The sequence below is a fragment of the Numida meleagris genome, chromosome 26 (assembly GCF_002078875.1).
Source record: "Numida meleagris isolate 19003 breed g44 Domestic line chromosome 26, NumMel1.0, whole genome shotgun sequence".
Lineage (NCBI taxonomy): Eukaryota > Metazoa > Chordata > Aves > Galliformes > Numididae > Numida > Numida meleagris.
This window is the reverse complement of record NC_034434.1, coordinates 1,207,657-1,216,525: the sequence shown is the minus strand read 5'-3', so window position 1 is coordinate 1,216,525 and position 8,869 is coordinate 1,207,657.

Sequence of the window (8,869 nt, the reverse complement as noted above, 5' to 3'; positions counted from 1 at the left end):
TGCAGACAGATCAATAGGAGGGCAGTGTCCTCTGATGGATTCACCGCCAAAGCCTCCATCCATCTTCTCTGAGCCACTTTCTGTCTCTGAATCATGGTAGAGGGTGTGTGTGTGTGTGGAGGGGTGAACAAAGTCCGTCCTGCATCCACCAGACCACAGCGAGTGTCCATCCAGAGCTGCACCCCGGACCCCAAAGGGTGAATCCTTCCGGCCCAGTCATTAATGGGAATAAACAACGCATGCATACGTCTTCCGGCATTAGCTGGATTTAATCAAGTGTGTCACTGCTTTGCCAAAGATGTTTGAAAATATGTAAAGCTCTGATAAACGGAGGAAACTCTTTGTCTCTTCAGTCTCCTGATGTTCTTACCCCTGACAGTGGCAGGAGGAGACAAACTCCAGAGCTACCTCTGCATTACCTTACCCTTCAACGCTTTCTAGAAGGGGCTTGAGAAAGATCCCTCGATGTGGTGGGGGAGAGGCAGAGCACGAGTCTGGGGGGACAATGCAGGTTTTGAGCTGGGGCATCCACAGGAAAGAAAGCTCAGCCCTTCATTAAGAGCGTCATGGGGCTGGGGTACAGCTCCATGCTCTGATTTTGGGCTCTCTCTGGGGGTTTGTGAGGCACAGGGTGCGCTTTGCTGCCAGGAGCACCAGGCACCATTTCCACACCATGCCCTAAGTCAGCTCAGCTGAGGAGAAAGCACCACTTCCATCCTTCTCCAGCCCTGGGCTAGTCCTTGCCCATCTCAGCTTGCCCAGGGCCCACACATGTGCAATATTCACTGTGTTCTCAGGTGCCCAAAGTGTAGGGTGAAAGCCGAAACGAACATCAACTATTTTTAGTTAAGGAATTGGTTGCCAGGGACGTGAAGATAATTCCTTCCCCATATATCAGGGAAATGACTGTGGTGCTGTTTTAAAGGCCTAATTGAGGGGATTTATAGTAAAATGCAACTTGTCAGATGCGGCGAAGGAAAAATAAAACAGTCCCTGAGACAAGGAAATCAGTCCATTCGTCATGGTTAATCTCAAACTCCTCGGTGCGGCGCAGAGACAAACGTGGGAGATGGGTATTAGGGATGGGAAGATGAAGAGAAATATCGGATCTCCGGGAAGGAGGAAGAGGAGCGATTTAGCCTGACTTTATCTGCCTTGGTATGCTATTATTTTATGTAACTGCACTGGGGCAGCTGCTTTTTGGGGCTGTTTGTGTGAGTTACACTTACTGCAGTGCTCCTCTGTCACCTTGCAGCCACCTCTCACCCTGTTTGGGGATGCTCCGTGCATCCATCCTGCATGGCATGGCCAACAGGGATGAGACCAGGGCTGGTCTCAGCCCCTGGGGAACCTGGCATGCTTGTCCCCCATTCAGTCATGGGACATTGGTTGCAGTGATGGCCACAGATCTTTGCCTCCAAATGAGAGGTAACAATCCCCAGTGCCATAGAGGTACAGGTTGAGCTGGTAGAACAGTGAAGTCTGGTTTCTGGATTGCACACAGAGCCAAGATTGGCAATGTGCCTCTGTTTCCCTTCTGGTGAGCCGGGGCTGTGTTTTTCCTGTGTCAATCAAGAAAAACTGGATAGTGTTAGCGTGGTGCTCAGGGGAGGAAGGGCTGTCAGAGTGCGGAGCTGCTTTAAAATCCAATTACAGGCTCTGTCTCCAGTTTCTGACCCATTTTCCTCCTTCTGGAGCTTCCATGAGGGCAAGAAGATGTTCTCAGATTCTGTCTGACCAAAAAAAATCAGTTGCTGGCACCACATGTTCCTCGCCCCACGTCACCACATTGTGTAGTTACACCACAGATTTGGGTAGCCTTGTTTGGGGTAGCATGTTTTGTTCCTGCAAGCCTTATGGCTGCTCTCCAAGGAAGAACGTCAAAGCTTAACCCACAGGCCTGCTGAATGTGTCACAAGAATGGAGGTCAATGGCTCATTGTTCAACCAGAAACATCCTTTAGCAGTTATTGCCTTAGAGATGTGACGGCAGAGGGGTTTGTTGGCTCTGAAGACCTCGATAAAGCCTAGGTTGACCTCCAAGCACTTCAGACCCTGCTCATCCCATCCATCAGGAAGAGATGGTGGAGTTGTCCATACAGTCATGCAGGGAAAGAAAGCAGCATCCTACTGGGAGAAGGAAAACTAAGCAGCACATGTGCTGCTCTGACTCACTGCTCCATGCAGCAGAAGACTGACCCTTTCAGCTCACAGATAATTTCCTCCCGTGCTTTCTTTTCCCCCTCTCAGTACATCATGTTAACAAGAACCTTGAAACAGCATCTGCAAATTAAAGCAAGCAAAGTCGACGAAGCTGGGAAACCCACGAAGATCTGGGATCTGACTGAACATCTCATTTGATTTCTGAGTTTCTTAAAATAGCTTGTCATATTTTTCAAATTGCTTTCGGGAGGAAGTGTCAGTTTTGAATAGAACAGGAACAGAAAAGCTTTTGTTTTACAGCTTATTAAACCTCAAGGCAAAGCTCTAAACTAATCACAGTAATAGTCATAATTATTATTTTCCTCAATCAAAACGCTTTTAGTGAAGTCAACCCAAATTTGCCAATTGCCGTGTTGGCATTTCCCATTAGACAAAATGCCACCGTTTGAGATCAGGATAAAATCTGCCATTTTATTCCAGAGTCTGATCCCATCAATCCAGCAAACCGAAGACTTCTGCCTCCATGAGCTGTGGCTGCATCTCCATTAGCAAAGCTGTGTTGCACTGATGGATGTGGTAGCGTTGCAGAGGTGCACATGATGCTGGAGCTGCTCTGCAGACACGGGGACATGCCTGTGTCCCCAAGGGACCGGCCACTGGCGTGACATCATGGGCATGGATGCACCATTGGTGATGGACATGTCTTGCAGAGATCACAGTGAGGACTGAGGTTTCCTTGTGGCAAAAATCCCTCCCCCTTCTCCAGCCCCATAAATGCCACTCAAGGCATGTCTTTCAAATCCGGTTATTTATTCCCCTTATATTTGATGAAATATTAATCTCCTCCTCTCCAAAAGGCAATCAAATAAAACCCAGAAGGAATGACGCACAGGGCCTCTATGCAGAGAGCAAAAAGCAGCAAAATAGAAATAAAATAAAAATCTAAACAGCACGGAAAATTCAATAAAAGGCATCATCGTGGTGGCATGAAGGATTGCTCAGTGCCCTCGGGGCAGATGACCCTGGGAGCTGAGCAAGGCCATGCCAGAAGGGGATGGGAAGAACCCAGATCTGGCAATTTCTTGGGCAGATCTTGGGATCTCAGTGGGATTTCTTTGAAGGTGAAGTATTGATCAGCTTTGTACCCTCTCCACCCATTTTTTTCTGTGTCTTTAGGAATGACGACACATCTTTCCCTTTCAATAACCTCACAGGCCATCTCCTGATATTTGATGGGCTCCCAAGAGTTTCCACCTTCTCTGGTTCTCCAGCCATGGCCCGTGGACAGATGAGGTGGTTACTCGGGGGGAGGTGGTGAGAGAGCCCGCTCACCCATCGGTTGTGGTGATACAATAATTTGGACACATAGGTAAAAATCTTCTTTTTTCAAACTTAATTTTTCTCTCGGAACATGATAACTGTGATCCTGTAGGTTCCAATTGGGGAAATACGAGAAAGGCCAGCCATCTACTGGGTATTTCTTCTGGTCTGCTCTTCTGTTTTATGAAGTATGGCAGTCCCTCAGGAGCACAGAGAGTGCTAATATACCTCTAATGCTCCATTCATAGAGTTTAAGGTCTTAGCAGCTTGTTAACTTTATTCCTTCTGAGTGTTTTTCTCCATCATTGCTCAACCAGGAATTTGTCTTCATTAACTAAAATTAACTGCTGAATGAGGGTCAACCAAAGGACTGCAATTTATTTAGGGGGAAAGAAATCGCAAAGGAGGTCTGCAGAAAGGGATGCAGTTTGGACAGGTGCAGTATTTCTTTCTCTGGCATCTGTTCTAGAATGTCTTTGTGGTGGACATGGTGTGTGAATGGGAAAGTTTTGTGCAGCAGCCCACTCCTCCTCCATGCACATGGATGGAGCATTGCTGTGGCAACTGCAGCAATTGCTTCTGTGGAGCAGTTAATAGCAGGGCAAAGCTGCGTTTGGAGAAGTGCATTGCCATTTTCTGTATGAAGAAGGAAAAAATGAATGGAATGGAATGGAATGGAATGGAATGGAATGGAATCACATCCTTCACTTTTCCTCCTTCCCCACCTCCTCTGCAAAGCAGCAGGCAGCACCTGCAGAGGATTTCTGTTGCTCATAACCTCACTCCTCCACCTCCCCTGTGCACATCGCATGCTGCCTGGGATGGGGTCATGTCGGAAGCCGGAGGCATCCTTCACATCCAGGCTTCTGCATGGGCAGTTTTTGACCTCGAGCAATCAGGGATGCCTGCTCCCATAGGTCTTTTACCTGTGTTTTTGTTGCATCCTGGGATGTCTCAACCCAAACCTCTGCATTCCCATTAACTTCTACATATTTGGCCAAATTGAATTTGTTTTGCAAGACTTGGCTCCAGCTTAGCACCTTACTGCACCAGTGTGCTCAGAGCTATCTGCTGCTGGTGTCTGGTAAGACGCAAGATACAATTTTTGCTGTGTTTAAGCCTGAGCGTGCTGCTGTCTTTGGCAGCACTGTGTGCTTTAAAAGCTTTGCTGCTGCTCAGAAACTCATTGTGGTGTTCATGAATTCCTGCCCCAGTTCCTGTTGGGAAGGTTTTCTCAACCTGCAGGAATGGTCACCTCCTGTTCAAACAGAGAAAGTAGGAAATGATGGCTAAACACGCAGACCCCAAAGCACCAAACCTAGAAGGGCACAAACCCCACAGTGATCCATTTTTTTTTAATAAACCACCTGGAAATTTGGGCTATTTAACAGCTGGGCCCTTACAAGCAGCGCAGATGCCTCTTACAGCACCAAGTGGGGTGCACAGCGATGCCAAACTTCAGTAAGTTTGGGAGATATTTTTCCCTGATCCTCCCAGGGCAGATCGCAGGCACTGTGGCTGCATTGCGGGAAGGTGACGCTTCTGGTGCCCTCATGACCTCTCTGATATTTCCCTCTGGAAAGCCACGGGGAGGAGGACTGCTTCTTACAGAGCGCCTGGAGCATGCTGCAGGCTTAGCAGCCAATGAAATCCCTTTAACCTCAAATGAGCAGAGAAGCAGCAGGGAGGGGAGTGGGTCAGGCTGGGGGTGCAGTGGCTGCTGGGGCTGCTCCCCTGGTTCTGCTGGTGGTTTTGCTCCATTCCTGGGGTTTGTAGCAGTGATTTACCTCTCTTAATAGCTACTCTCAGCCTAAAAGTGCACCAGCTTGCCCTGTCTCCTCCACCCGGCCGCAGTTCCATTGATTTATTGAGAGGTGGGCTCCTGATGTACAAACAACACAGGTCAGGGTGTTCTCCACCGACTCCTTTTGCTCCTATGGACTATGCCATGGACACATGGACCAGCTGAAAGAGTCACTGGGCATCCACAGCAGAGGGTCTGCGAGAGGATGGGAGCATGCTCCAGCCTCAGACAGATGCTCTAAGGCCTTGATGTCCGGGGAAAAAGGACCAAGAAATGCCTGAGCAAGATAGAATTTCTAAAAGAACAGAGATGTGTCCTTGTCCTTGACCGATATATGGCTTCCACGTGGCTGCATCCCCAGCAAGAGGTCAGAGCTAAAGGCATCACCAATTTGTCACTGCCTCCTGGCAGCACTTGGACGTTCATTATCCCCTGTGGTGCACCCAGAGGGACTGTCCATCCCTCACTCCCCGCAGAGGGAGCGGTGCTCGTGATTTATGGCACGCTGAAAACTGCTGAGCTGGCCCTGCATCCCATTCCTTCCTGTGCATCCCCAGCAAATCTGCACGTGTGCTCTGAGGGCAGGACATCCAGGACAACATCCTGCTTTCCAGCAAGGCAATGTAGGTCACAGCTTCTCCGAAGCACCTCCATCCTTCTGACAGGGAAGATGTGAGCTGAGCCATCCCATTGTTGTCTGCTCCCTGACATGCATGCACAGGACCACAATGGTTGCTGTTATCAAACTGGAGCCCCAAAGTACTGCTCACCACCCTCTCTCCTCCACAGCAGAGATGGTGAAGCCCGCGACTACTTCTAGGGTCATTCAATGTGACATTGGTGTGTTTAATGCAGCAAAATGTTTGCTTGAAGGATCTGAGTTTCCCTGTGATTGGTCCTAAGGCCAATCCCTGCATCATGAAAGGGACCTGGACCAGCATCACCCCATGCAACTTTCTCCACATCTGCTGAAGATTAGGGGCTGCTGGGAAACCAGGCTGTTTTCCAGTGTTTTTCATCCCTGTGATCAGTCTCCTTGGATCTACACCTTTGGGTAACTCAGTGTTCCTCTTTTAGTGCTTACCTTACCCATACTGCAAACAGAGTTTAACCCCCAGCTTGTAAAGGATGTCACAGAAACAAAGCAGAGTGTGTAAATGCTTTTAACAGAGTGAATTATTAAGCAGGATCAATGTGATATTCATGCAGCAACTCACAGTGTGTCTCCACCGGGAGATGCAAGCACCGAGGGAGGGGCGAAGTTCGGCCAGAACTGATGGAAGTGTTGGTAATCCAGAAGATGTGGCCGGGGAGGGCTGATGTCTTCTCAGAGCCTTCACTGCAGAGATAACTCCAAACCCAGATGGAAGAATTGTGTGGGATTTCGGAATACAGCACCCCAAGGAAACGCTGGGGACCGTCACGGCACAGTCTGTAGATGCCACCTAGGGGACACACACAAGACCTCACTCCTCTGCCTTCTTGTTTGCATGAGAATTGGAAAATAAAAATAAATAAATATCGCAGCTGGCTCAAAATAGAAGGGGCAGAGGCAATCGATGTCCTTCCCCTGTCATCGATCGGTGCCTGGCTGCTGGAGGAGGGTTATTTGCTGCTCCGTGCGTCTTTTGATGAGCTTTCTGTGTTTCAGCTCAGAATGCTGCTGGGCAGGTTTCATCTGGGCTGGTTGGCTGGGGCATGGTGCTGCCATGGGGTTGTCCTGCTGCATTGAGGGGGTGAAGGAGGGCAAAGAGACCGGGGAGAAATAGCCCCACAAAGAAACTCTGTTTTGACCTCGGGATGCGCAGAAAAATGTTAAAATGTTCAAACTCTTCCTAAGTTGTAGGGATTGCCTGAACCAGAGAGGTTTGGTTGTGCTGTGTTGTTGTTTTTTTTCCCAGCCTTCAATGCCTTTTTCCCCTGCTCTCACTCTGTTGTCATCATTACCATGCTCCATTAGCCTGGACTAACTTGGTGGGGAGAAGAAACCTGAGCACATTGTTAGGGATCAGCCCTTCTTCCCCATGACCCCATCAGATGCTGGGTTTTCTCTGGTCCCTTCAAACTGCTTCTATCTCATGTGCATCTTGTGAGAGCTCGATTGTGCCCTAGGTTTTATTCTAATGCTACCTTTATAGGGCTGCAGTTCCCATCAGGGGAAACCCTGCTGATTTGCACCAGGGTTTGGCCATGGGATGCCAGGACTCTGGCGATGTCTCAGCCGCATTTCCACCCCTAAATCCAATGTCTGGAAGCTGAGATCATCCCCAGCTTCTTTTGGCCTTGTTTCCCAATATCAGTATGAGCACAGAGCCCGGATTTCACTGGCGTGGGGGGGATGCAGCTTCACCCCAAACCCCAGGAAGATAGCAGTGAATTTTGGGTGATTTCTGCTCCTTAATGCCATCCCAACCATTTCATACTGCTGTGATGAAGGTGTGTGGGGAGCCTGAGCCGCAAAAGTAATCACTGTGAAACAAGTCTGTGTGATTAACCTCGTTATTCCAGCCAAAGGACCTGGATCAGCCCCCAGTCAGCTTAATGGCAGCACTGCGGATATTACCCAGCCCATACATCTTCCCTGTAATCACCGCACTGTGGGATGAGGCAGGCTGATCTATGGGTGTCTGCCTGCCATTTCACCAGCCCTGTGATGGTGACTGGGATTACTTAATGCAAAATGAGTCAGTGGTTGGGCTGGGAAACGCTGTTTGGTGGAAAAAGGCCTAAGGGCATCCCGGTGTTGGGCCTGGGAGATGCTTCAAGGCACTGAAATATTCCATAAAGCAAAACCATTTCTTTCACTTTTGTTCTTTCTGCTCATCTCATTTTAGCCTTTATTTGACTTGCTGGGGTCGATGCTCATCTGTCACCGCAGAGGTCTCCACACTGGGGTTGCTCACTTTAAGCTCCCTTCTTCCCACCCACATGAGATATCAGCATTAGGTCAGGTGAACTGAGCCTTCAGCAAGATAAAGCTCAAAGAGAAAGTCATCAGATACAGGAAGATTTCAGCTCAAGACATGCATCAAAATCATCCGGTGAGCGACCAGCCTGGCTGTGTCAAAGCCCTGCAAAGCAAGTTGGAGCTATTTCCTGTGCCTTGTACAACACATAGCAAAAATTCTTAAAACATTCCCAGAAAGTGAGATGTAGTTCAGCTGATGGAAGGGAATAATCCGGAGGTACCCTGCTAATGTGTTGTGACAAGCTCCCTGCTGCAATGCATTAGGTCTACACTGAAATGCGGTGGCACAGAGAGAGCGTGAATGAGTGAGAGCCACAGAAAAGTTCCCTGTGTTCAGCTGTGACACCAACAAACCTCAGAGAAGGAATAAAACAACCAGGCACATGGGCAGACCCAGGGCAGAAGGCAGCCTAGCCGTGCAGGTGAATACTTTGGGTCAGCTGCTCTTGATTAGAGTGTTCAAGCCACCTGGGCTGGCCAGACTTGGGTGAAATGTGACATGGGGAGTGGGTTAGAGAACCCAAGGACTGATTGAAGGCAGCTCCACTTGTGACAGTGATTGCACGCAAGGCAGAATGCACTCCATCTCTGAGAACAGAGTTGAACAGTTGAAAC